General features: G+C 43.1%; 1 protein-coding gene across 5 annotated transcripts in view; it reads right to left on the reverse strand.

The window, feature by feature from the left end:
* Window positions 1-27,405, reverse strand: part of large2 (LARGE xylosyl- and glucuronyltransferase 2) — a 138,908-nt gene that overhangs the window by 34,528 nt on the left and 76,975 nt on the right. Inside the window, exon 1 of one of the 5 annotated variants that reach the window (XM_076885828.1) lies at window positions 12,813-13,006. The exons of 3 other annotated variants lie outside the window; for them this stretch is intronic. The gene's annotated coding sequence lies outside the window, so the exon portion shown is untranslated. Of the gene's footprint in view, window positions 1-12,799; window positions 13,007-27,405 lie in introns of those variants that run through there. One more of the 5 variants, XM_076885829.1, reaches the window with a different exon arrangement.

The raw sequence follows: 27,405 nt of genomic DNA on the forward strand, positions 1-27,405 counted from the left end.
TCTTCATTCCAGCTGATTGGGTCTCATCCCAAAGCAGTCTGCAGATTTCTTATGAGTGATTCATTACTATCTGAGTTAGAAAGCTTACGGTTCTAAGAAGTCTGGACCCAATCTGTAAGAGATCTGAACCACAGAAGAAGACACAATCACACGGTCCGAAAGTACCAGAGGACAGCCAGACCTCATCCAAGAGTCCTCACAGATGGACCAAAATCACCAAACCAAACCCAGGCCGACACTCACAGCCTGTTACACTCATAATGATATTTGCTTTCGACCTCGATTATTGCACCTCTGTCTTACAGAGACACAATTTTACAAAACCAAGAGACAACTTTTAAAATCTGGCTCTTCATCACACAAACATTTACAAATACAACACTGACGCTTGAGGAAAAGTGCTGCTGGATACACTCGCTAACGCTGCCATGTGTGACACTCCTGTCGCTGGTCCACAACCTTCAAGGAGAATGTATAACATCACAAAGTAACCACCTCCTGTGACCAGTTTTATTCACTTTTGTTACTAAATCAATATCCATCCATCCATCCATTCGCTTCCGCTTATCCTTTTCAGGGTCGCGGGGGGCGCTGGAGCCTATCCCAGCTGTCATAGGGCGAGAGGCAGGGTACACCCTGGACAGGTCGCCAGTCTGTCGCAGGGCCAACACACAGGGACAGACAACCATTCGCACTCACATTCACTCGCACATTCACACCTAATGGCAATTTGGATTTTCCAATTAACCTATCCCCACAAGCTGCATGTCTTTGGACAGTGGGAGGAAGCCGGAGTACCCGGAGAGAACCCACACAAACACGGGGAGAACATGCAAACTCCACACAGAAAGACCCCGGCCTGATGGTGGAATTGAACTCAGGACCTTCTTGCTATGCGGCAACAGTGCTAACCACCGTGCCACCGTGCAGCCACTAAATCAATATATTTATATAATATGTAACTGTACGTACTTGTAATTGAATTTCTGTCATGACTGCAGCACCTTCATGGCCCACACTTTGTCCCTGACTGAAGGTGATATTTAGTCTAAACAGTGAGTGACTCTGGACCTTCAGAGATAAAATAAGGAGTCTGATTAAAATGCAAAACAAAATGAGTTTCTTACAGATAAGGAAAGAAACAAAGCCATTTTATCCCAGCTAGACTGGGTTATAACTGTCTAGGGGTTTTTTCGGTGCTGAGACACAGAAATGGAAATCCTCGTCCAAAGTCTTTGACTTCAACTCAAATGTAACACGTAGAGCCTGAAAATGTGCCTGGTTAGCTCACCAATGAATAGCTGGTGAGCTGGTGGATGGTAAAAGATTGATGCCCTATTGTGATTCATCACTACCATTTTTTCAGCCTTTATCTTCACAGTTTTGGCACATCTCTGTTCATTGTATCATCGAGTTGCTGCTCTTGGCTGGCATGCTCATGCCTGTCTGCCTCAAGGTTGGGCATCCTGTTAATCTGAGCTGCTTTTCAGCTCAGCACAGCTGTGGAGACTTAGTGAGCTACTGTAGCCTTTCAGCTCCAGCACGTCTGATCGCTCTCTGACCTCTCATCACCAGGACATTTCTTTCTGCCACACACCGAACGTTTTTCACATCATTCTCGGTAAAGAGCCTGATGTGGTGAAAATTCAGGACGTCAGCAACAGAAATACTCAAACCAAAAAGCAAAGATGAAACCACTGCTTGGATGTGAACACGAGGCTCCTGAGCTGCATCTGCAGAACTTCATGGATTAGCTGACTATATAATTACAGGCAGACGCATTAGAGTCGATGTTTTAAAAGCATTCAGCTTGAGGTTTGGAGTCACCGTGCAGAGCTCACATGACTGTTTCAGTCGATGAAGCTGAACTGAACTGAAAGAAGGAGAAAGAGTCACTTTGCTCCATACACACAGAAAACTTGAAAAGGGGGAAAGTCCCATACAAGTTTCAGTTTAGCTCTCCATGTTTGTCAGTCCAGCTCTGTCTGTGCTGGCCTCCCTCCCTCTATGTGAGCCTGATTAGAGCGGGAGGTCTGTCTTTGTTTAACAACGTGATTCATTAATCCCTCTTTAATTAGACACAAGCCCGGAGAGGAGAGAGGGCTGCCAGTGGGAAACAGTATGGAAGCAAGCTCATAGCAGAAAGAAGGTAACTTTGTGCTGGAGGCTGCAGCTCACGTGGAAGAAAAATCTTCAAGAATATTTCTGCGTTTAATAACTAGGAGCTAAATTTACATTTTAAAAGCATTACTGAAGCGCTTAAACACCCGCTGACTTTGTTCCTTGGCCCGTTTAAACACAGGCTTGTGCGGCCATTAAACTGTCAGTCATTTGTAGTCCCCCATTTTCAGCCTCTAAAAAACGGGGACTACATATAAAAAGGGCTATAATTCCTCAACAGGTAATGCAGTGCTTTTATTAAACCCCTGCAATTAACGCCGAAAGCCGGTGGTGGAGTAAAAAGGCAACAAATTAGCATCGTCCAAATACTTACGCACTGCAGTGCAGCCATGATTTCTAGTGATGTTTCCTTGTTATACGTCATACACAGCAGATTCACAGGTAATATTTTATGTGTAAAAGTCTAAAAATTATGTTTAAAAACAAACAAACATCCAAATATTCAGTTTGAAATTTTAAATCTGTCTGAAACGAGGCCTTATTTAAGGAAATAAGTTGAAAAAAAATCTTATTCTGTAACATCTCTGGTGCCACTGATGTGTGGTGTAAGCTGGTGAATGTGGAAGTGCAGCCCATTTAACACGTGACTGTATTCTCATGTATTCGTCCTTTATGTTGTTTTGTGGGCAATATGCATTTAATCTAAATCCTGACACACCATGACTGTAACCTGCCAAGTGATTGTTACCTAAAAACCTTAATATATTTTTTGCAGGAAGTCTTTTGATCCTCTTTTCATTCATTTGCAAAGTTTTAATTACCCAAAAAGCAAAACCTCTGGTACTACATGAAGTACTGCTGACACACTTCTGATAAACTTAAGTATTTTTTGTCATCCAAACATGCAAATATGTAAAACTTGTCTGCAAGAAATATCCCCACGTATCAGCTGCACACACATCATTTTTCAGAATGTTTAATAAAAGTGTTTTCAGTCTTTAGCGGGGAAACCCATGTGACCACGTGATATGATAGAAAGCTCCAGAGCAGCTGCCAGACAGACTTAATGTTTTTTGTTTTGTTAAATCAACTATGTCTAGCATCAGGAATTAACTTTTGTTCTTCTTCCTGCCATTTTTGTGTCACATCTGTGTCTAAGAAGGTAATCAATTCCCAACAACAGGAGTGGCACCAAGGTGGGGCCAAAGGGGGGCACTGCCCCTACGCCCCACCCCACAACTTAAAAATGTTGAAGTGTTCCCTTAATTTTTTTTTTAGCAGTATATGTAGTTGGTAACTGTAACAGCAGCCTAACACGATGCATGAGCTAACTTAGCAACCACAGCTTTTTTAAATTAAAAAACAAACAAACACAAATGTGTGGTGCTCAGTGCTGCTGTGGGGTCAACAAGGCTGTCAGAGCAATAACTCTTGGGTGTTACTGTGAATGTTAGCAGGATATCATGCCTAACATAGTTTCCTCTTCCTTGCTAATTGTCCACTCCACCCACATTACCATCACCTGTTTGACTCAAATGTTACAGGATTCCAACAAATCACTTTACCAGCAAATCGACTGTTTAATAATGGAGCTGAGCTCTGTCAGGTGTTTGAGCTGAATTGAAATGTTGATTCAGTTTTTACCACACGTTATTCCCACGAAACCTAGAAGGAGAAACACTGAGAAATTTACAACGACTTAAACCACAAAAAAACCCAAACTGTTATTTGTGGTTCAGCCCCACATGGTTTAAAGTGATGCATTATTAAAACCACAACAATTATCTGCTGTAAAAGTGGATCACACTGCGTGCTGAAAGGCTCTCCAACACTCTGCCAGACATTTCAACTTTCCAACTACATAGAGATGATTTATGAGTTAATTAGTGAGGCTGATGTATGCGCTCTATGTCGTTAAGAGCAATGAAAGGTGCTGAGACAGGAAGAGAGGAGGAGGAGGAGAGCTGAGATGGAGAGCAGGGAGAGTAAAGATTAAGAAGAGGGGAGAAGGAAGAGAAGTGTGGTGGGGGGAAGAGAAAGAGAATGAGAGAGGCAAGCAAAAGAACAGGGAAAGAGATAAAGAGGGAAGAAGTTTGAAAGATAAGGAAATGGGAGTGGGAACAAACAAGAAAAGAAAGAAGGGACAGGTAAAGAAAAAAGGAAGAGAAATGAGGAAGAAAAACAGGAGAAAATGTGAGGAAGAATATATAAAAAGAGAAGGGAAAGGTCAAGACAGGAAAAAGGAAAGGAAAAAGAAGATAGGAAGAAAGGAATGAGGAAAAGAAGGGAAGCAGAGAGGTTAAAAGGGCATAGGAAGCAGAGGAAAAGTACTAGGGAATGAGATAAACAATGAAAAAGAAATGAAAAGAAGATTAAGGAGGTGTATAAAACAACGATCAAAGGGAAACAGAAAAAAAGAGGAGCAGAGGTAATTGGAGGTAAAGAATGAAATGAAAAGGAAGAGGCAAGGTAGCCATAGTACGTAGAAGATTACCAGATTCAGAGAAAAGCAAAAAAAGCAAAAAGGAGAGGAAGTAAATGAGGTGGAGGCTGAGCTATAGGTCGTGGCAGTGTACTGGACACTCCGCCTCTAACAGCCATAAACTCAGAGAGGAAATAAAAGTGAGGGGCAGTGCCACTAAAGAGGTGTTTAATAGGCAGCTTTTGTTGATTCTGCAGGAGCTGCACAAAACGTTTTCTCTGCTCTAATTGTAGCAGTAAAAACGCTGTGAGCGGGGAGCACCGGAGGACTGCGGCAGTCTGCAGCCCCCTCTGTCATCGAAGCAGCTGAGAACAGCACTGAAGGGACAGCGTGGGTGGCACCGGGGTGGAGGCACAACAACAGATAACTCAGTCTAATGGCTGTAAATTAAAGGATAACACAGCAACCACAGAGAAGCAACAATTCCTAAACATTCCTCTGCTATCATCCCCAAAGCAGCAATTCACTTTCATTCACCCGCAAATTAAATCAAAGCCGAGGGCTTTCGAAAACCGGTGCAACCATTTATGTCAAAAAGGACTGAAACACATCAACTAGACAGTAAAATTCATCCTCTGAAAAACATCACAAAGTTTTCCTGTCAAGCACCTGGTGTGTTACTGAATTACTGATGGGGCAGAACGAGTCTGTAGATCATGGATGAGCAGCAGAAGAAGAATATGGATGACTGTCCGGGTGGTGGACAGGTTTAGAGGAGTGTTTGGTGTATGAAGACGAGAGCGAGGCGTGTCCGCCTGAACTCGCTCCACTGATGCAAACCTGTACAGAAAACGACAGACTCTGAGATTCTTACACTTCAGTCCTTAATGTCGCATTATGTAAAAATAGAAACTGCTGCCACAAAGAGCGACACTGTCAGCAGAGCCCGTTCAAAGAGGCTGACCTGGATTATTTGTTTCAAACGCTTGTTTAAGGGGTTCAGACTTGATTTTGAAGCTAGGTGTTTAGCACCAAGGTTTGAGTCCTATATCTAACATTTTGCTGATGTGGATAGATGGTGGAATGATGGGTGGGTGGATGGGGGGGGTGGATGGATGAGTGGATGGTAGGGCTTATTTTGATAGTCGACTAGTCACCAATTATTTTTGCGATTAGTCAACTAATCAAATCATCATCCATTGGACGTACAGCGTACAGCTTATTGCACCAGCAGCATCTGCTCTTATATAACTATCATTAGCTTACAGCTTTAAGTGTGTAAGGTATGTGCTAACTAAAAATAAAGACAAGATGGTAGTTTATTAAATTTTAATGAAATTTGCAGATTGTTTCAGTGAAGTTCAATAAACTCCTTGATATCTAAAATATAACAGGACACCAGAGTATATTCTCGAGCATCTCACACTTCTGATAATCAGCTGTCTGCTTGGTTTATTCAGCTGTGTAAAAACTATAACTTTAATCTCAGCCAAACCGATTTACTCAGGAACAAATAAAATACTGAAAAAAGCCAAACAATAACATGTTTAAGTTATCTAAATGACTTATATATCATGTTTAACCTGAGTAGTGAAAGACGGCGGTGGGTTTGAAAATGATCTGCCGGGAGTCCGGTGTTCTCACGGCTCTAGTGAGCCTAGCCCCCGGCTCGCTATCGAGCTAGTGGGTAACAGACGTCTCCGAAAACGTCGGAGCGCTTTTGAAAATATGTGGTGTCTTGATAAACTGAGCACATATTTGAAGTTTACACAGCTACATTCTCGCCTGAAAATATGTTAAACGTTTATTTTGTGACCCAGAAAGAATAATAAGAGTAACATTAAAACTAACTAGCTGCCGCCATTGATGGAAACTGAGCAGGGCCGCGCTATGAATTCTGGGACACAGCTTCTTCTTCTTCTGTGTTTAACGGCAGCTGGCATCCTTGTACATGCAGTGCTGCCATCTTCTGTTTCAGTCCGTTATTACACTCTTAAATACTACTACTCATTCCTGCGTCTTTTGGGATGTTACAAAGCTTCAAATGACGCGTCGACTATTAAATTAGTCGTCGACGATTTTAATAGTCGACTAATCGTGGCAGCCCTAGTTTTCTTCTTTCCGTGTGTCGCTACTTTAAAACGCTTGGGCCGCTCTGCCCGCCACAGTTTCAAACTGGTCATGTGACTGCATGGCCACATCTGATTGGTAAAAGAGTTACAGAAAACTCCACTGGCGGCATGATCCATTATTAGCAGTATTATGTAATGTGTGAAATTAATCATTTTTTTTTAAAAGTAACGAGTCGAATATTGCCAAATGTAGCGGAGTAAAAGCACAGTTTCTTCTTCACAAATGTACTCAAGTAAAAGTAAAAAGTATCGTGCAAAAAACTTTAAAAGTACATTTTTTTCAAAAACTTACTCAAGTAAATGTAACGGAGTAAATGTAACTCGTTACTACCCACCTCTGCCCATCAGTCTTCACACACAACATATGATAATGCAATTAGGAACCCAGAGCAAAGCTTTAGTCCAGTGGGCGTGTCCTCGTTGTGAGTGAGGAGCTCTTTTAGCCCTAAGCTAATCACAAAGAGGATAGTCCTGATTAAGGGAATAATCAGCAGATGCTTCTGCATTAGAGGAGAGAGATAAGAGTGGAGACCAATAATCAACTCCACTCATCCTCTATTCAGCAGGAAGAAGACCTCAAGAGCGAAGAGCGCTCAAAGCTCCCCTCACACGACTACTCGATGGCTGTCAACAACCTTGGCAGAAGAGGCACTGCTTTACATTATGCTAACAATAAAAGCTGATCCTCTTTAACCCATAAATAGGTAATGAGGAAAAACAAGGAATTACTATCTGTAAACTGAGAGCAGCAATCACCACACACTGTGTTATTATATATACAGTAACCCAATTATCCCTCCCAGCTTCTGATCATTGAAAATGTTGATTTCATAGCAGGCAGGAGGGCCCCGTATTAGTTTTTCCTTTTCATTAACAGTGTCTTTCTTTTCTTCTGCCGGCTTCAGCATGCTTCATGAACACACAACCATCTCAACTTTCGAGGCAACATTGCTTTTTATAACTATCTATAAGGATCTCAAACCATCCAAGAGTATGGAGGGCACGAACAGTGTTGTGAAGAATATTTGCTTTCTCTCCGGGATAGTTACTTTTTTCTCTTACTAAATGATATTATTATTAAAAAGTACTGGCAACCATCACTGCTACACCCCAGGTTACTAGTAGACACACCTCTCTGGTATCAATTTCTATGTTGTCTTCTTCTCAAGTTATTGGATTCACAAGATTCTGAGAAAACTTGACCTCTAATGTTTAGGTCGAGGTCACTAATTTCTAGGAAATGCACCAATGCTGAAAATTTGAAAATCCCAGGTCACTTCAACTCAGCTTTATTTATATTGTGACAAACCACAACAACAGTTGCCTTTAAGTGCTTTAAATTATAAAGTAAAGACTAGGGCTGTGCGATATGACCAAAATCTCATATCCCGATAACGATATAAATCACAAAAATGTAACATGTTTTGTAAATTCTGTGAATCTCGGGCAGCTCGACTCAAGTGAAGTGTTTCCAGCTGGGCGTCGTGTACCTGGAGTCGAGTGTTTTAACCGATGCATGAAACGATACATTTTTAGACATAAGTTGTAACGGCCGCCATTTTCTTTGTATTTATTACACGGCGTGCTGCGGGGAAAAGCCTGTTCTAACGTTTGAGTCTACGGTTTATTTTTTAGCACCTGGCGGCTCTTTTTGCTTCTCATCCGTAAATAATCTGCTCTTTCACGTGACTCAGTTTAAGTCTCAACAGGATCTTGAGCTTTATTGTGAAAGGTTTACGTGGAAAACAAACAAGCGGACAGCAGAGCCACGCGACCGTTTTACCATCATTGTTGCTAACGACAACACGTAAAAACAGGCGCTTGTCTGTCTGTAGTGTGGTTATATTAAATATAAGAGAAAGAGAGAACTTTAAGAAACTAATATAGCCACTACAGTGACCATCAAAACGATGAACAAATATTGCTGTAAACTTTATATTTCACGACACCACGAAACAAACGATAGAGTGATAGGAAACGATAAACGTTTTTATATCGTCATTCGATATATTTCGTTATATTGAACAACCCTAGTAAAGACCCTAAAATAATGCAGAGGAAAAGAGAGGAAACCTCACATGGCCACCTATGAACAAGCGCTTTGGCAACAGTGGAAAGGAAAACCTCCCTCTTGACAGGAAGAAACCTTTGGCAGAACCAGGCTCAGGGAGGGGCAGCCAGGGTGAGGGGAGGAAGATGGGAAAAAAGAGCCAGAGATGAATAATAATTCATGATTAAATGCACAGTCATGTATAAACAGTGAGTGCAGAGAAAGGTCTTCTTGACTTATTGCATTCACAAGATTTTTGGAAAACCTGACCTTTGACCTTTTAAGCCCCCGTGTTAATTTTTGCAGCCATCAGCTGGAAATAGATATTTGGAAATGTCTCAGATATTTGAGACATTTAGCAGGACTGGCTTCGAGTATAAGTATATAAAAGTGAGGCAGTTGCCATACTTTATGTGATGGCATACCAAAACGTTTCCCCCACTACCAGATAAGTAGTGGGGGAAAGCCATGGCAACCAACAAGGCACTGAGGTAGTTCGACAACAGGGTTTTCTGTATGAGAACACAGCATCTGTTGTCTGTGGACGTTTACATGCATAAAAAGCTATATAAAGGTTTTCCCTGATGGGGAAGTGAAATAATATGTCCTATTTAAAGTTGGATCAGAATTGGACCGGCGTTCTGGGACATGATGTCTTTCTTGACTATGGTCAAGATTCACTCACTAAATCAGACAGCAACAACAGACTGAGTGAAATCTAAAACCACCTCCTTTCTAAGAGCTTTGTCCAGTATCACCAATCTGCTGCTCAGGTTTGTTCACCAGCATCATTTTTCAGAATTTCTGTATAGAGGGAGAGACAAGTGTCAGTGTGAAGAAAAGGAAAACTTTCTCCATCCTTTCCCTCCGGCATCAATGTTCATCGTGTTTCAGAGTCTTTCCACCCAGTTTTCACCCTTTGCTCCATGAGTTGCACTCAGAGCCTTGACACGTGCACTCTTTTCCCTGCAGCTTCTCTAGAGAGACAAACATTTTTCTTTAGTGCAGATTTTTCCTCTGTAAAACACACCGGCTCTATTACTCAACTCAGTGCAGAAGAGGAGACATGCTATGAGGAAATAAAACTCAAATTTAAAACATTTAAAAAGACGAATACAAAAAGTCTGTTTGTGGCAGTTCCGTTAATGACCCAAATGAAAAAGATCATATTTAAGGTGCCTTTGCAGCGTTTAGTCAAACAGATTGAAGTAACATATCGAATAGTTAGAGAGCACAGCTTGATCGGTGAAACGATAGCTCGTTGGACATCGACAGGGAGACTGCTATGGTGATATTTTGTTTCTACCATGATTAACATCAACCACAATGTCGAGTCCCCATGGCTGCATTTTCTGAAAACTTTCATTCTATAATTTTGTGTTGATACACATGATGACACACATCAATGTCTTTTCTTTTTGCTCTAGCTCAACAAAAACCAGGAAGGAGGAGACCATTAGCCCATGTTTGTCCACTCAGCCAGCTGCTGCAAAGGATAAACAACATTACGTTCATGAAGTTTCAATATCGATTCCACTTGTAATACTTTCATTATTTAGTATTTATTGACTGTCAAAATAAACTTCAGTGAACACATGCCCGTTCTTCTTTTAGCAAATAAGGTTGTCGTTGTTGGTTCTAGAGAAAAATCTCGACATGCTGATGCCATGAAAAGTTGGTGCTATCCTGAAGCCAGAAGATGAAATGAAGAAACTCTCGCTCCCCGAGCTTTTCTCAGAGCCCTCCTCATGCTCCACTCCATCCAGCATTCCCATCAGCCTCAGTTCTATTTTCCGTTTCATGTCATTTAACAAATTAGCACAGCAAATTTAATGTCAGTTCAGAGCAGACACTTTGTCCTTTGTGAACATTTCTTCTCCTTACTTTTGTTATTGTTATTAATAATTTACAGAGATCCCGTAATCATGCCTGAGTAAGGTACTGCTCATTCCCCATTGATTTTCCTTTGATTCCATTTGGTCAGGATTTAATCAGCTGTACTGTCAGTGTGCTGACTGCTCTGTCAGGTCAAGAGTGTTTCTTTGTGATGTATCAGAGTAAGCTGAGATGGGATTAGTGAGTTTGTGACCAGGAACGACCTTTTTCATTTCATTTCCCTGTACTCCCACAGACAAGAGCTGGAACTGACAATGATACATTGTCTCTCTTTCTGTGTCTTTGTCTCGCTCTTTCAGATGAGCTGAGCCACAATTTTCATTTTACACTTTAAAAAACGGCTATAGACATTATTTTTTCAAATACAACTATGTGTCTTAATTATTGCTAATATAAAGAGTTCTCACCATCATTGGTAATGACCCCAATCCTCAATCAAACTGTGAACCTTTGCCAATCAGTGCAAGTAGTTTTGGAGCCTCGACATTATCCCTGGGAGGTTCATGTCAGAAATTACTCAAAGTACTGAAGAGTTTTACTCCAATCCTTCATACCAGAAAACTCTTTAGCGTGATTTATTGCTGTGGTGGAAGAATTATTCAGCCTTTTATTTTTCTAATATATCTCTAATTTTTCTTCCTGACCTGTAAGTTTAAAACATAAATGAACTTTAATTTACATTTTTCATACTGTTGATTATTACTTAGCTCCTCTCATTGATGCAGAATTTTAGAATTGTGGCAATCTGCAGTACACTTAACTGAACATATTTTACATACTGTTGGGTTCTTAAATTTGTCATGTAGTCCTGCAGAGCATGTTACATGCTAAGTAAGATTAGATTTCCTTTTAAAAAATGTTAATTTTAAAGTAACAAACTGCCAAATAAATTAGCAAAGAGTCAAAAAGTCGAGCAACAAGTCACGCCCCACTCTTCAACCCATCTTCTTTCTGTTTTCTTTGCATTATGAAGCCTTTATTCTTCCATGAGATTTCACACCCAGTGACATCTGAAGCTTCAAAGCTGTAGATCAATGGTGCCATTATTCTACATCCATTAAACTCTGCAATCCACGCTTATTTCATAATGAAAATACATTTCCAATTTAAATACTCCAGTAAATACAACCAACCTGCATAGTGCTTGAATAAACTTACTGGGAGACATGTTTAACAAATGCACCACGTGCTAAACAAACAGTCCAAAACAAACAGAGACTATAACATAACTCAGACCAAGTCTCCAATATGCATCTGTGGCCTTATTGTTCTTGAGTTTACAATTTGGGATCGACGTATACTGGAAAATTCTACAGAGTAAGGTAAAGCTACCCCTAACCCTCAGCTCAGCTAATCACTGTCGTGATGGTGGATGTAAAGAAGTTGAATAACTTAATAACTATTCACACATAAATCTTTGCGAGGGTGCATGGTTAACCATATATAGAGAAAAAGAATGGGTGTAGGAATAGTTTCTATAACACAGCATTTGAGACAAAGGCCACAGAAAGCTGCACGTGTTGCTCAGAGTTAAGAGAGATCAAAGCAAATCTGTTTACGGTGGACAGACAAATACTACAGAGAAATGAAACCTATCCTTAGAAACAGGGCTACCCTTTTAAGAAATAAATGTCACTGCAGAGTTTCTGAATGTCACTTTTGAGCGTTGCACACTCTCCAACTATATTACGTTCAGCTTCATTGTACTGCAGGGCAGAACTGTAAGTGACAAATGTGAATACCCAGGACAAAGTAAATCAAAAACATCCACAAGGACGGGTGAAACCAGCAGAGGCAAGATCACACAGCATGTCTGAATGTAATGAAATCCTCCTCCACCTACAGTACTCTGAGCAGGTGTATTATAAGGTGCCTTATAATAACATCCCAAAGACAAACGAGTAAATGCATTTTGTCTGTGAAAACACAGCTCTGGACACAAAGGCAGAAACCTGAGGAGAAGAAGCTGAACGACAATGGGACCGGACACAGATGGGTTTAAATCTTTGCTAACAGCACTGCATGTTGGTTATTTCACTCCTGTAACGCTTCACAGTGTCCTGTACGTCATATAATTTCTTGAATTGAATACATAAACAAAGCAGACGGACGATGCAGAAACAAGCCAGTATAAAACCTTTAAAACACACACGCAGAAAGAGCAGAAGCGACCTTTACCCTGTCGCTGTACCTGCGTTTTTCCTCTCCTGCACATGTGGCTGCAAATCCAAATTCAGCTGCATAGAGTGAGTCAAGCCCTCCTCATTCCCTCCTTCTAATCCTCCTCTTTCAAAGCTCCAACAATAAACTCCAGAGTTCTTTTCTCTCTCGACAGACTTTTGTCCCAGTTCTTCGCCCTCTGTCACTGCTTCGTGCCCTCCTTTCCTTCACTCTGCCTGCTCTCCTCCCACTGCTCCTCCTCCTCTTCCTGCACAAACACGCTATAAATCGCCTCCACCTCCAAGGCAATGGCTCTGATTTCAGCCCCCACCTCTCCCTGCTGTCCTCCTCTGGCTTTTGCAAGAAAAGAGTTGAGCTCCTTCAGAGAGAGAGAAAGGTAGAAAGAGGAGAAATGACAGAGGGAAAGAAGCGGTGTCGCCTTACTTGCTGTCAAGAACACAAGAGAGAAGCTTTGTCGGAGAAGAAGCTTTAAAAAAAACCTGTGGAATTCAAAAGACGTGAGGCTCAGTTTTTCACAGGGTGGGCTTTTTGCATAGCCTGAATACACCTGCCACACCTGCTGTTGGACCATAATCAGACTAAAAACCCAGCTAGAACAGAATAAGACTGCATCTCTTATCCAGTCCAGGAAACACATGACATTTCATACATGTACTAGATAACTGTACCAGAAGCTAAACTAACAGTTGTAAGATAAGTTAATTGTTTTTGGAGGTTTTTTTGTTTTTTGGTAGACCTTTTTTTTAGCCAACTGCCACGACCTGGGATTAGAATGTGCAAAAGCCAAAAGTCACATCCTTGTTGTGACACACAACAGCTTTGCCAAATGTGATGGCATCCAACCATTTCATTCAGCTGTGTTGCAGTAGGGATGCATCTAAAAGCTGCAGGACGGTAGCTCTCGAGGACTCGAGTTGGACAACCCTGCCATAGAGTATCTCATGGCTTTGGATTGAGTTAAGAGACTTAGATTTCTAGTCTATGTGTCCTTATAAAGCAAGAGAAATTAGCATGTTAAATGACACGAGCAAGTGTCTATTAGCTATGTCCAGATGATTGGGCCAAATAAAGGGCAAACCAGTCTAATCCACTACAGGTCCAACTCACTATTTCTAGGATGTAAAGGATGTGCTGATAACAATCACACTGACCTCAAGTGATAACCGTAAAGGTACAGAATCAAAGTGTAAAGCTTTACAAATATCACTCAGTAACCTGACTGAAAGCCTGCAAGAAGTCTACATAAAGCAACTAACCTTCATTATGTCCTTATAGCTGAAGGTCATGCGTGCAGATTACAATGTACCTAAAGGTTTATTTACCTGCCAATGAAGTGAAGTGCTTGACTTGTGTTGCAAGGATTATATCCTGGGCCACATCTGCACAGTGGCTCAAATGTCTTAACGCACATTATATCTGGCCCATCTTAGGCAGAACTCTGGCTAACTCAGCTTTGAGTCGAGGCTGTAAGTCGACATGGTCACGCAAAACTTTGGTGTGGGTAACACTTGGATCAGTCAGTACTATCACTTTTGCCCTGCAGTATTACTGCGGTAAATGACAGTGAAGGTTACACCAACACTGCGCTGTTGCTCACTGAGGAAAATGATTTAGTATTTTATTCACACACAACTCTGTGATACCGCTCGACACTGAAGATTAGGTTCAGACCTTCAACTAGTTTAATGTATAACCAAGCAGGAAACTTGGCTTTTCTTTTCATTTACTCCGGCCGTGACTTGCATAATCCAGGCACACATTCCCTTAAAGAACTAGACCTGCAATCAACAGACAGCGATTTACTTTTTGTTTTATAGTTTGCCAAATGTTATTCGAGTAAATTCATCCTGGGTCTTCTTTTGTTTTTCTGTGCCTGCAGGCATGAAGGTAAGCGCTATGATAACAAAAGCACCATAAAGGAGGGAGTGCTCTATAATTACAGTGTATACAGACCTACAGTGTTGAGGAGGAGCATGCCAAGAACCAGTCTGAGCACGCTGCATACCTGAGCTAACCAAGCTCTGCTGATAGGTTTGCTTGACCTACAGAGCTGTGCACGGACTGGCACCAGCCTACATCTTTGATCTGCTACAGCCCTATGTCCCTAGCATGTCTCTGAGGTCATCTGATCAGGGCTTACTTGCTATAAAAAATACTAAAAGGAGGACTAAGGGTGATAGAGCTTTTGTCACTGTGGCCCCAAGACTGTGGAACTCTCTCCCCCACGCATTAAGAACTGTGGACTCAGTAGCTGTTTTTAAAAAACAACTCTTACCTTTTTAAAACTGCTTTTGGTTAATGTTATGCCTGTTTTATTTTCTCTTTTTAAATCTTTTTATGACTTGTAATCTTATGTGCAGCACTTTGTGATTCTGTCTTGAAAGGTGCTATATAAATAAAGATTTATTTATTTATTATTATTTATGCTTCATTAAGGATGCAGATCAACAGAGTGGATCGGCGGGGAGGCTGGGAACCGACTACGGCTCTTATTTCTTCTCCGGAAACAGCTCACACACGGGGAAACTCAACTTTGTACAGGAGTGTCTGGAACGTCTGGAACAACTGCCTGCTATGTAAACTGTGAACACAGCTCTGAGCAATCTACCTGCTTCCTTTAGCATTTCAGGAGCTTACGAGGGGACATTTTTTTCACTGCTACACACACAGATATCATCTTTAATTATCAGTTAATCTAACTTAAAAATAAATCTTAGTCTACTAATACGGTGGACGAACAGCTACGCGAGGAGCAGGCGGGTTTTAGAAGTGGAAGGTCCTGCATTGGACAAATATTCACGCTGAGATCAATTATTGAGCAGAGCCTCGAATTCCAGCAAAGGCTATGCGTGAACTTCGTTGACTTTAACCCTCTGGGGTCCGGGGTATAATTGGCCATTTTTGACTACTTTTGATTTTACCTCTATATTTCACCTTTAAAATATGTTTTTTTTGCCTTGTTTGGTATCATTATTTTCAGCACAACCTTAAATATCTGAGATTTGAGTTATTTTTTCATTTTGGTATACTATATTAGCGCAGTTGATCTAAATTCAGACAAAAAATTCAAAATCCGAGTAGAAAAAGGTTATATTTTTTACTGTAAAACCCACAAACATGTTTAACGAATCATTTTCATAACTTGAAATGCAAATAGAAATTGTACATTTCTAAAAATTATGCACAAGTTTTGCAAACAACAAAGTTATATGGTACTATTTACCTAAAAATGCAGCCAAGGCCTCAGGTGTTTTTTACATAACCATTTAAATCTATTTACAGAACAATCAGGTGTGCTGCATCAAATAAGAAGGCACACAAATTATTTGTGCCAGTCCAAAAAATGTAGTTTGTGTTCAGTATAAGACAGAGGAGAACACCAAAGGCCTAAACCCTACAGGTCTGACAGCAGGGGGTGCATCAGTCCAGTTTTCCATGTGGGAACAGCGTTTACACTGGAATCTGCCTTTGACGGCTTTTTTAGAGCAAATATGAAATTCAGCAGTCTAACTGACACACAATGCAAGACAATAACTATACAACACACTAACTATAGCCTCCAAACACGCTAAACGTCACTAATGTCTCACATATGAAAACTCTCTCTCTCTCTCTCTCTGTCTTTCGCTCGCCCGCTTTCCGTTGCGGGTGTCACTCCTAAAAACTTCCCCTTCTCCCTAAACAACCAAATGCCGCATGTTGCCATATAATTTTTTTGATTGGCTGACATGGTAAACTCTAACACCAATAGGGAAGGGGTGTTTTTTCTTTTTCTTTTTTCACTGGCAAGCGGAGAGTGTTTGCTAGCGCTCTCTGTAGAAAACGCAGTTTTTACCGTTCTTCCCGCTGTGAACACCACTGTTTTGTTCAGAAAAAAACATCGCGTGTATTTTTTATCATAAGTCTGGTTTTACGTGGCCCATCGACACAATTCAAAAACTGGTATATAGTTTGAAGTCCGCACTTTTGAGCCAAGTTGAAATGGAGACTCTGACGCGCTGCATCTTGTAGCTGTGCCGTCTTAAATTGGTCATGTGATTTTGACGCGCCAGCATGTCCGGCGACCCCAGAGGGTTAAAAAGGCTTTTGATAGCCTTAATCGAGACACGCTCTGGAAAATCATCAAGTCTTACGGAGTACCCGACCGCTTCGTTACCGCATTCCAAGCATTGTACTGCAACTCTAGTTGTTGCGTCCGAACAGACAACAGCATCACGGAATATTTTAACATCGATACTGGTGTGCGACAAGGCTGCGTCCTATCGCCATTCCTCTTCAACATCGCCATTGACCATGTCATGCGCCAAGCAATTGGACCAAACACGATGGGCATCGCCGGACGTGATCCCCTGCAGCAGTTCACAGATTTGGACTTTGCGGACGATATAGCCTTACTTGCACCAACACTCCAGGCTCTTCAGAAAACAACCTCATCTCTGGAAAGCAAAGCAGCACCGATAGGACTCAGGATCAGTGGTGAGAAGTTGAAGATTATGCGAGTTGGTTACGCTACACCATCAAACACAGTGGTGACTGTGAAGCAGCAGCAGCAGCTAGAAGAGGTGGACAGGTTCATGTACCTGGGTTGCACTTTTAGCAGTGACGGGGACGTGGAGCATGACGTTAAGTGCAGAATTGGGAAAGCATGGGCAGCCTTTCAACGACTACGACCTATATGAATGACCACCGCACTGCCTTTATCAACCAAGGTGCGGCTCCTGAAGAACATTGTTATACCGACGGCACTGTATGCAGCGGAGACTTGGAAATCAACTGCAAAGATCAACCGCCATCTTGACATCTTCCAACAACGTCTTCGACAGCTGCTTAAGATCACATATCGGGATCGCGTTACCAATGAAGAAGTATATCGCCGTGCAGGAGTAGAGCCGCTCCATGTCCAAGTCACCAAGCATCGGTTCAGATTTGCCGGTCACATCCTTCGGCTACCGGACCAGAGACCTGCCCGTGTCGCGGTTCTGTGGAACCCAAAGAATGGAAAGAGACGGCGAGGAAGACCCAAAATAACATGGAGGAGGACTTTCCTTGAAGATTTACGTTCTGTCGAACTGTCATGGGATGAAGCAACAACTGCAGCGATATACCGAGTTCGATGGCGTTCCATTCTCACCCGATGTGCCAATCAGCGCGGGAGGATCTAAGTCTAAGTAAGTAAGTCTACTAATATGTAGCTGTGATGCATTAAAGCCTGACACACAGTAGCTTCCTCCTCTGTGCAGTGGAACTCCGATGTTGTTCAAAAACTAATAAAAAAGAACAAAATGAGTAATACTGTTGGATTGGGAATGTAGCTTCAAGGAGAATTATTGTGTTTTTATTCTTCTTCTATCCACATGTTTTTGGACACTAACACAAATATAGTGATTTTGCCTCTGTGGACCACCACAGTGAATTTTAAGTCAACGAATCAAAAATTTGCATCATCTGTTTTGGAATTAAAGCCATTTCTATGGCTGCACACTCCAACTCTAAATACACTTCCTATATATTTGGTACTTTTGTTTTGCTTTTGATCGTGCACGGTATACATTTTTATTTCAGTTCACATGTTCATTCTTTAGCATAGTTACATTAGAGTAACTTTTCTAGCTCTATATGAAAAACAAATTTAAAAACTGTTACCTCTAAAAACAAACCCATTTAAAAAAATTCCAAATAAAGTAACAGACATATATTGTCCACCAGTGTTGGTCAAGTTACTTGAAAAAAGTAATCAGTAACTAATTACTGAAAATAAATAAAAGTATTTTTGCACCAACAAGGTGATTAGCAGAGAGCTATTAACACACCACATCTCAGTATGGTGTACAGTGTGCCCTTGAGCATTTTAGGAACCAGGCAAGTGAAGGACAAAGGAAGAAGAAAGAAGAGACAGGCCTCAAAAAAAAGCTAGAGCAGATGAACAGTAACGACCTTAAGAAGAATAAGCTACTCTCGGTTGCTCCCTTGTCACAAAGGATTGCCACAGCCGGTAGCTGTACATATTTGATTTGGCAGACAGCGGAGAAAAAAATCCAGCCAAGTTCTCATGCAGGAACTGACAAATGCGTATCGCCCTGCAGTTGATCCACATACCGTTCACTGGTGGCTTGTGAGAAACGGTCTTGGTTGTCAAGAAGCCATTCTTAACCTCCTAGGACCTGCCGTCCACATATATGGACATCACATTTTGGGTTGTGCAGACCAAAATATTTAAACTCCTCCACTTGGGGCAGGGTCTCGCCCGATCTGGAGTGGGCAATCCACCCTTTTCCGGCTTAGGACTATGGCCTCAGATCTGGAGGTGCTGATTTCTCATTCCCACCGCTTCACACTCGGCTGCGAACCGTTCCAAGGCGAGGTGGAGGCCATCACCTGATGAAGCCAATAGGACCACATCATCTGCAAAAACCAGAGATGAGATCCTGAGACCACCGAAGTGAAAGCCCTCCGCCACTTGGCTACGCCTAGAAATTCTGTCCATAAAAATTATGAACCGAATTGGTGACAAAGGGCAGCCCTGGCTGACCCACCAGGAACGAGTCCGACTTATTGCCGGCTATGCAGACCAAGCTCTTGCAACGGTCGTATAAGGACTGAATGGCCATTAGCAATGGGCTAGACACCCCATACTCCCGGAGCACCCCCCACAGGACCCCCCGAGGGACACAGTTGAATCCCGTCTCCAAGTCCACAAAACACATGTAGACTGGTTGGGCAAACTCTCATGCGCCCTCGAGTATCCTCGAGAGGATAAAGAGCTGGTCCAGTGTTCCACGACCAGGACGAAAACCGCATTGTTCCTCCTGTATCCAAGGTTCGACTAGCGGACGAACGCTCCTCTCCAGCACCCTGGCATAGACTTTCCCAGGGGGCTGAGGAGTGTGTTTCCCCTGTACTTGGAACACACCCTCTGGTCCCCTTTCTTATAGATGGGGACCACCACCCTAGTCCGCCAGTCCAGGGGTACTGTCCCTGATCTCCACGCAACATTGCAGAGACGTGTCAACCAAGACAGATCTACAACATCCAGAGCCTTCAGGAACTCGGACCTTGTCCACCCCAGGAGCTCTGCCACCAAGGAGTTTTTTAACTGCCTCAGTGACCTCGCCCCCAGAGATTGGCGGGTCATCCCCTTCGTCCCCAGACTCTGCTTCTGCCACGGAAGATGTGCCAGTGGGATTGAGGAGGTCCTCGAAGTATTCCTTCCAGCGCCTGACAATTCTCTCAGTCGAAGTCAGCAGCACTCCTCCCGCACTATACACATTGCAGGTAGAACACCGCTTTCCTCTCCTGAGTCGTCTGACGGTTTGCCAGAATCTCTTCGAGGCAGTCTGAAAGTCTTTTTCCATGGCCTCCCCGAACTCCTCCCACACCCGAGTTTTTGCCTCCGCCACCGCCCGCGTCGCACTCCGCTTGGCCTGTCGGTACCTATCAGCTGCCTCCGGAGTCCCACAGGCTAACCAAGCCCGTTAGGACTCCTTCAGCGTGATGGCTCCCCTCACCTCAGGTGTCCACCAGTTGGTTCGGGGGTTACCACCACGACAGGCACCCAAGTGGAGGAGTTTAAGTATCTCGGGGTCTTGTTCACAAGTGATGGGAGAAGGGAGTGGGAGATTGACAGACGGATTGGTGCAGCGGCTGCAGTGATACGGATGCTGTAGCAGTCTGTTGTGGTGAAGAGAGAGCTGAGTGTAAAAGCGAAGCTCTCAATTTACTGGTCGGTCTACGCCCCTACCCTCACCTATGGTCACAAGCTGTGGGTAGTGACCGAAAGAACGAGATCGCAAATACAAGCGGCGGAAATGTGCTTCCTCCGAAGGGTGGCTGGCCTCTCCCTTAGAGATAGGATGAGAAGTTCAGCCATCCGGGAGGAGCTCAGAGTAGAGCCACTGCTCCTCCACATCGAAAGGAGCCAGCTGAGGTGGTTCGGGCATCTGACAAGGCATGTCCCACCGGGAGGAGGCCCCAGGGCAGACCCAGGACACGCTGGAGAGATTATATCTCTCGGCTGGCCTGGGAACGCCTTGGTGTTCCCCCGGATAATAGTGAGAGTCTAAAACATGGTGGAGGTTCTGCCGTGGGTCGTGGTTGCACTTCAGCCAGTGGTGTTTGGAACTTATCGAAACTGTTGGAATTATGGATGCAGAGAATAAACATCAGGATAACGTCTAACTGGAAACAGCTTCATTTGTCTCAGTGATTGCAAACACACCTGGGTAGAAAAACATACAATGGAAAACTATTAATCGCGGATTGGCGTCCCTATAGAGCCGGGACCTCAGCAGTCGGGATCATCTCGACTGAGGACGAGATTAAAGCCGCCCAACATTTAAAGAAGCGGTTTGGACTTGGACTATTCCTGAAGATGACTTAAAGAAAGGATAAGAAAGCTTGGCTGAGACATACGAAACACTGACTGTCAGGCTCATTATGCTGCATTTCCGTTCAATAAGTTACTGTACTTCTTTTCCATTTTTCTACCAAAATATAAAGAAATGAGGGGTGACTCAAAACTTTTGCACAGTACTCACCAGCCAACAGTAGCACAGCTATCAGTCTTAGCCTTAAACCACTGCAGTCTGTGTCTTTCTTTTTTATATTAGAGAAAGAAAAAGAGAGAAAATGAAGCAGTGCAATGTGAAACATTATTGCTCCTCTGAGATAAAATCTGGTTTTTACAAAGCGAGGTCTGCAGGTCAGCAACATCTTTTTTCACAGTTTACTCCAAAAAAAATACACTTTTTGTTAATGCCTCCTGCCCTCTGGCTGTGGATCGTGTATGGTGGGTAACTGTCCTTCGGATGATTTGACAACTTAACACCAACACTTCTCTCCTTGTTATGGGGCCACAGGTCAGGTTTACTGGCCCAGGGAGGGGGGGTCTTATTGAAGGCTGCTAGCAGATAAACAACAGGAGGGACAGAAAGGTGAGGAGAAATAGGTCTGCGCTTCCTCAGAGAAGCAGAGAAAGAATCTGGTGGATTGTGGGTGTCTTTGGAGTGGCTGAGGAGTTGCGTCTCCTACTTGCACCTCCCCCCTCCTCCTTCTCACTTGCAGAAGAGGATGAACTCTGTAGAATTTTTATGTACTTTTTAATAGATAGCTGGTATAGCTCCAGAAAGCACAGAAACTGTAAATGTTTACCGTCACCATCAAAATTTTCCATGCACTCATCGTGGGTCGTGAGTGTGGGTGGAGAACGCGGCACAAAAGTGTGCTGTAAACTGGAAATGTTGCCGCCTTTGAAGTGGTTGCTTCAAATTCAGGGTCTACTGGAGGTCTGCTGCGGTCTTCAGAGCAAGCATCCGTATGCTGCGTCCACACGGCAAAAAAAAAAAATGCAAAAAGACTGAGTCACTCTATCAGTCTGCTATCAGTGGGAATGATTTATTCACTGGTATCACTGGGGTCAGAAAAGTTTCCAATACTCGGCACTGGATTCGCTCACAATTCAGTTAAATTCTGTACTCTGTTTGGAGGGAAACCAATGTTAAAAATAAAGAGTAACAATAAGAGAAATAGTTAAAGGACAACAGCTGCTCGGCTACTTGAAATTCAGAAGCAGATGATCCGTGTTTGATAGCACAGCAGAGAATCTCTCTCCATCTCTTTCAGTGTAAACATGCTGTGCCCTCTGGCTCTGCACTGCCCACCCACATGGACTGCATAAATAATATGACAATTGACTCGCAGAGTACAGAATCATGCACACATTCACACACAAGAGCGCTCGTGTTTGTTTTGCCGTGCTCCAGCCGCCTCCACACTGCATAGTCATATCCACAAAGTCCGCTTCTGGACAGTACAGCAGGTCAGAGGTTTTATTAAGACTCTTTTAGAGTCCCTCCGCTGTTGTACACTCGCCTGCTATTTCTGAGCAACTTTCCGATGTCCTCTGGAGCAGGCCTACCTATACATCTATCAAAATGTAATTACTTTCATACTACTTCCAAATACTTCTACACCCTCTGGAAACATAACAAACTTCTATCCCAAGTGCTGCAGCTATAGACTAAATATAAACAAAGGATGGAAGGTGGAAGTGAGCTAAAACTACGTTCTTTCTAATGGCCAGCAGGGGGAGACTTCTACAGCTGAAAAGAGAAAGGCAGATTGTGCAGAGATCTCTAAGAAAATGATTTATGACCACAGCAAACATTTTCCTAACGAGTCTCAGTCACTAGATTCTTTATATTTCTCTTTATTGCCCCATTTAGAATAAAATGGCCGATAACACAAAGTATGCACACAGAACGGCTAGTCTGCGATTAATTAGTCAGATCTCAGATCCAGTCCGTTCACAGTTCTTCAGGCTTCAACATTATAGTCTGCAAAGTTTTCCACTAACATTCAAACTCAGTTGGCACAGTAGAGACTATTCAGGGTTTTTCACAGGGGACCAAAAACAGATACAGCTGGCACTGTTAATGTAGCTCCATCGCTTAGATAGTCCACACTTCCTCCTTTAAAGATATTTTATTGTTGACAGAAAAGCTTCCACACATCATACCATCTAGCTCTGAATCGAAAATCGAGGATTTTCCACTTTTAATCTTTTCGTTGCATGTGGAAAAGGTTGTTTTTTCTTTTAAGTGGCACTTCTAAAGAACCCGCTCACTTTAATATAAGCTCCAAAGTGGAGAAACACCACAGGGTTTTCGTGCACCGTAGACAGTTTGATGTATTCCACGTTCCATGTCACATACTGAATATATCTGGAACAGTGCGGGGAGAAGTTTCATGTGCGGACCGAATAAAACTCAACGCTGATGGTGCAGTGCCAATGCAATGAGTAAGCAAAAGCAGCACGCCACAATAACATGAGACCAGAGTTGAATTCCAGTATTTAAACAACCTGATGATCAGATTCATTGTTGATCTCTTGGTGCATCTCCTTTGGGCTGCGTTTGGCTCCGTAATGTCGTCTGTGGCTCTGTGCAGGTGTTTTAGCCCTATGTGGTCCTGTTCCATTTATAGTTGCACCTCTTTGTAACCACTGTGTGTTCCCTTCTGGTCATTTATTGTCCCTTTGCAACTGCTTCATCTCTGTTTTTGGCCGTTTTGTCTTTGTGGTCAATTTACATACCGATGGTTTCGCTTTATGGCATTCTGTGATCAGTTAGAGTCTTTCACCAGCAAGAGAGAAAACACGACCTCCTCATGGTCAGTGTGGGATTCCCATTGGTTGTTTATTGTCTATTTGCAGCAGCTTTATTTTACATTTTGGCTGCTTTTTCCTGCCTTTGTGGTCTGCTAAACTGAGCTTTGACTTCAAATAAAATAGTCCCAGAGCTCCCAGATGCTTTGGATCCCAAATAAATTCATTTTAAATGTAGCAGCACTGTTGTGTTTGTGTGAGCTGGGAATGATTTGCCAGTTTAGCTTCATTTAAAGTTCAATCTTGCCAATGAGTTAAATCAATGGGAATGGTGTTACACTTAAACGGTTTATTTTCACAAATCACAACTTTCCAGGGTGCAGAACACAAACATACATGCTGCCAGTGTTAACCCTCTGTGCAGTCCTGTCCTTCACCTTAACAGGGCCTGAGCTCATTACTCAGTGATGATATGAGAGGACAGCAGCATTACAGCCTTTGAATGAGCCACGTGATGTCTAAGGTACACAGATGATGGACACACCATCGTTCAAAACGAATGTACTGCACGAACACAAGTCAGAATTTCACCAAACTCATGGTCAGCCAAACTGCCCTCATCCAACCTTGGAAGCTCAGCAGGTCAGGTGTGGTTAGTTCTTGGTTGGGAGACTGCCTGGGAATACCAGATTCTGGAAGCTTGTCCCGTCTCTTCTCTTAACCGTAGCCCCTAACTGGTCACTGCAGCTCCCCCGCGCTGAGCCTCGTTCTGCCAGAGGAATTGAAGGAATCTGAATTGAATCCGGAGTTGCATTCTAGGCGTCCCTCTGAAATCAGGATGGATTAAGGTCCTAACGGTTACATTTCAAGACTCACACGTTGCAACTCACCTTCAACATCAGAGAGCTTTTGAATCTTCATGAACTTCAGGAGTGCATCGGATCTAGACCTTCAGAGGCTGTGCTCTAATTCAGCCTGAAGGGCAAAGGTTAGTTGGGTTATACGGTCAGTGTTCGTTACACACTCAGTATCTTAGAAAGTCAGACTTTGCACTGTCAAAACTCATTTTATTATGCATTTTCTTTCATGATTGACAACAGCTTCTAACAGCCAATCCAGATAATTCTCTCACTCATGACAATTTCAACAAGATGTTCACGGTGCTGACTAATAGGAGCACAGAGCGCCCTTCCAAGGCGCAACAAAAACATGCAAACAGTCAGACAGCCTCTGCTGTCCTCTCGGTGTGAGCAAGTCCTTTTTGTTTTGGTTTTTCCCCTTTGATGGGATTCAGCATGATGGATTTAGTATGTCACACCGTGGCTGCCTAAGCCCATCATACCTATTTCAAGACGGCTCAAAATCCATGCCTGGTTAATTTACACAGGAAGATTAGCCACCACAGAAAGAGCCAAGGGTAACTGGAAGGCTGGTAGTTCAGTCTGTGTGCCAAAAAAAACCTCGGGCATTCACTGGAGTGTGAATTATAAACAGAAAGCACTTCAGCATATGTATGGGTCAATGTTGTAGAAGGTGATTTGAGTACTCAAGTAAAGGGTTATCTACCAGCTCTGCTTGGTACAGATGGTTGTTCTGTTTGTGGCATTCCCAACACGTGATGCTAACAGGGAAGTTACAGAGTGCCCTCTGGTGGGAAAACTACACATCAACACTCATGACCTGGAGAAAAGGCCATTAAACTCTGATGTAGTTCAGGAAGCAGTTACTATTAGCCAATAATCAATTGGTTGGGCTTTGTTTTAATTGTTTTTTATAATAATACTAAACACCCACTGCACAGTTATTAGTTATAGAGGCCACAGCATTTTAGCATTGCTATTGAGCTAAACACACTAAACACTGTTGGAGCCAGCCTCCAGTGGGCAGTAGAGGAAATACCATTCTTTGTACTAGCTTTTCAGTTACATCATTCATAATTCTAATTCGAAATAATGTTGTATGGTATTTTGTTCAAAACGCTCATCCCACTGGGAAATTGCGTCGTTGAGGCACCAAATTGAATCCACTGTTTGCTAGAAGACTAATGAGAGCAAAGATAAAACATTAACCTACAGACCAGACCTTTCCTGGTGTGTTATTATTTACTGCACATCAGGCTTTTCTGAATGTGTGCTCATTGCACTGTGATGTCATGAGACCTCTGCTGGCTTCAGATAATATGGTGAGTCACATGATGCTGTTTGTGTCCAGGACACGTTAATGCTGCAGTGACAGAAGCTCCCTCCTGTTTTCAGCCTTCAATCATTGATCAGTTTGAGGTCTGCTCAGGACAAACTCAATCGACAAAATCAATGTTTCGTCAGAAGTCTGCTTCCTGTGGTTATTCTGTGATTAACTGTCCTTTAACTCTGAACATCCTGGTCAATATTATTCTTGAACATTTAGCAATTAATTTTTTGTAATTGTTCTCCAATCGTGGTCTTACATTTCCAATGAACTGTACTTTTTTTTCTTACTGGGATAATTATAAACTGGATTATAGAACTCTTTGTTTGTATAGAAACAGGCCACAACACCAAGAAAAGCACAGTGGGGGGGACTGTGGAGAAGGCAAACGAACTTAACAACTTCTTCAACAGGTTTGACCAGCCCACAACCCCCCCACCCTCACCTTCACTACAGAGTCCAATCCCCACTCTCCTACCTCCCTCGCTTCCCCCCCTTCCTGACACCATGACACCCCCCTCCTCCAATCCCTCTCTCAGCAGCAAGACATCTCCCCCCCTCCCCTCTTCCCAAACATCTCCCAGTGTCACAGTGGATCAGGTCAGGAGGCAACTGAGGAAGCTTCGCCCCAGAAAGGCAGCAGGCCCAGACAAGGTGTGTCCTAGGATGCTAAAGGCGTGTGCTGCTGAACTTGGGGAGCCGCTACAACGAGTCTTCAACCTCAGTCTGCGACTGGGGAGAGTGCCCGCCCTATGGAAGACATCCTGCATCGTCCCGGTCCCCAAAAAGAACCGGCCCAATGAGCTGAATGACTTCCGACCGGTGGCACTGACGTCACATCTTATGAAGACTCTAGAGCGGCTCTTCCTCAACCTCCTCCGACCACAGGTACAACATGCCCAGGACCCACTACAGTTTGCATACAAGGCGGGTGTCGGAGTGGAGGATGCCATCCTGTACCTCCTACACAGAGCCCACTCACACCTGGATGGGGGAAAAGGCACGGTCAGGATCCTGTTTCTTGACTTTTCCAGTGCCTTTAATACCATCCGGCCCTGTATGCTTCAAGAAAAACTGAACAGGATGGAGGTGGACCCCTGCCTGGTGGCTTGGATCTCCGACTACCTCACCGACAGACCACAGTACGTCAGGCTGAAGGACATCACGTCTGACACAGTGGTGAGCAGCACAGGAGCACCACAGGGAACTGTGCTGTCCCCTCTTCTCTTCACCCTGTACACCTCTGACTTCTGCTACAACTCTGAATTATGCCACATTCAGAAGTTTGCAGACGACACAGCCATCATGGGGTGTA

This window comes from Maylandia zebra, linkage group LG1 (assembly GCF_041146795.1).
Source record: "Maylandia zebra isolate NMK-2024a linkage group LG1, Mzebra_GT3a, whole genome shotgun sequence".
Lineage (NCBI taxonomy): Eukaryota > Metazoa > Chordata > Actinopteri > Cichliformes > Cichlidae > Maylandia > Maylandia zebra.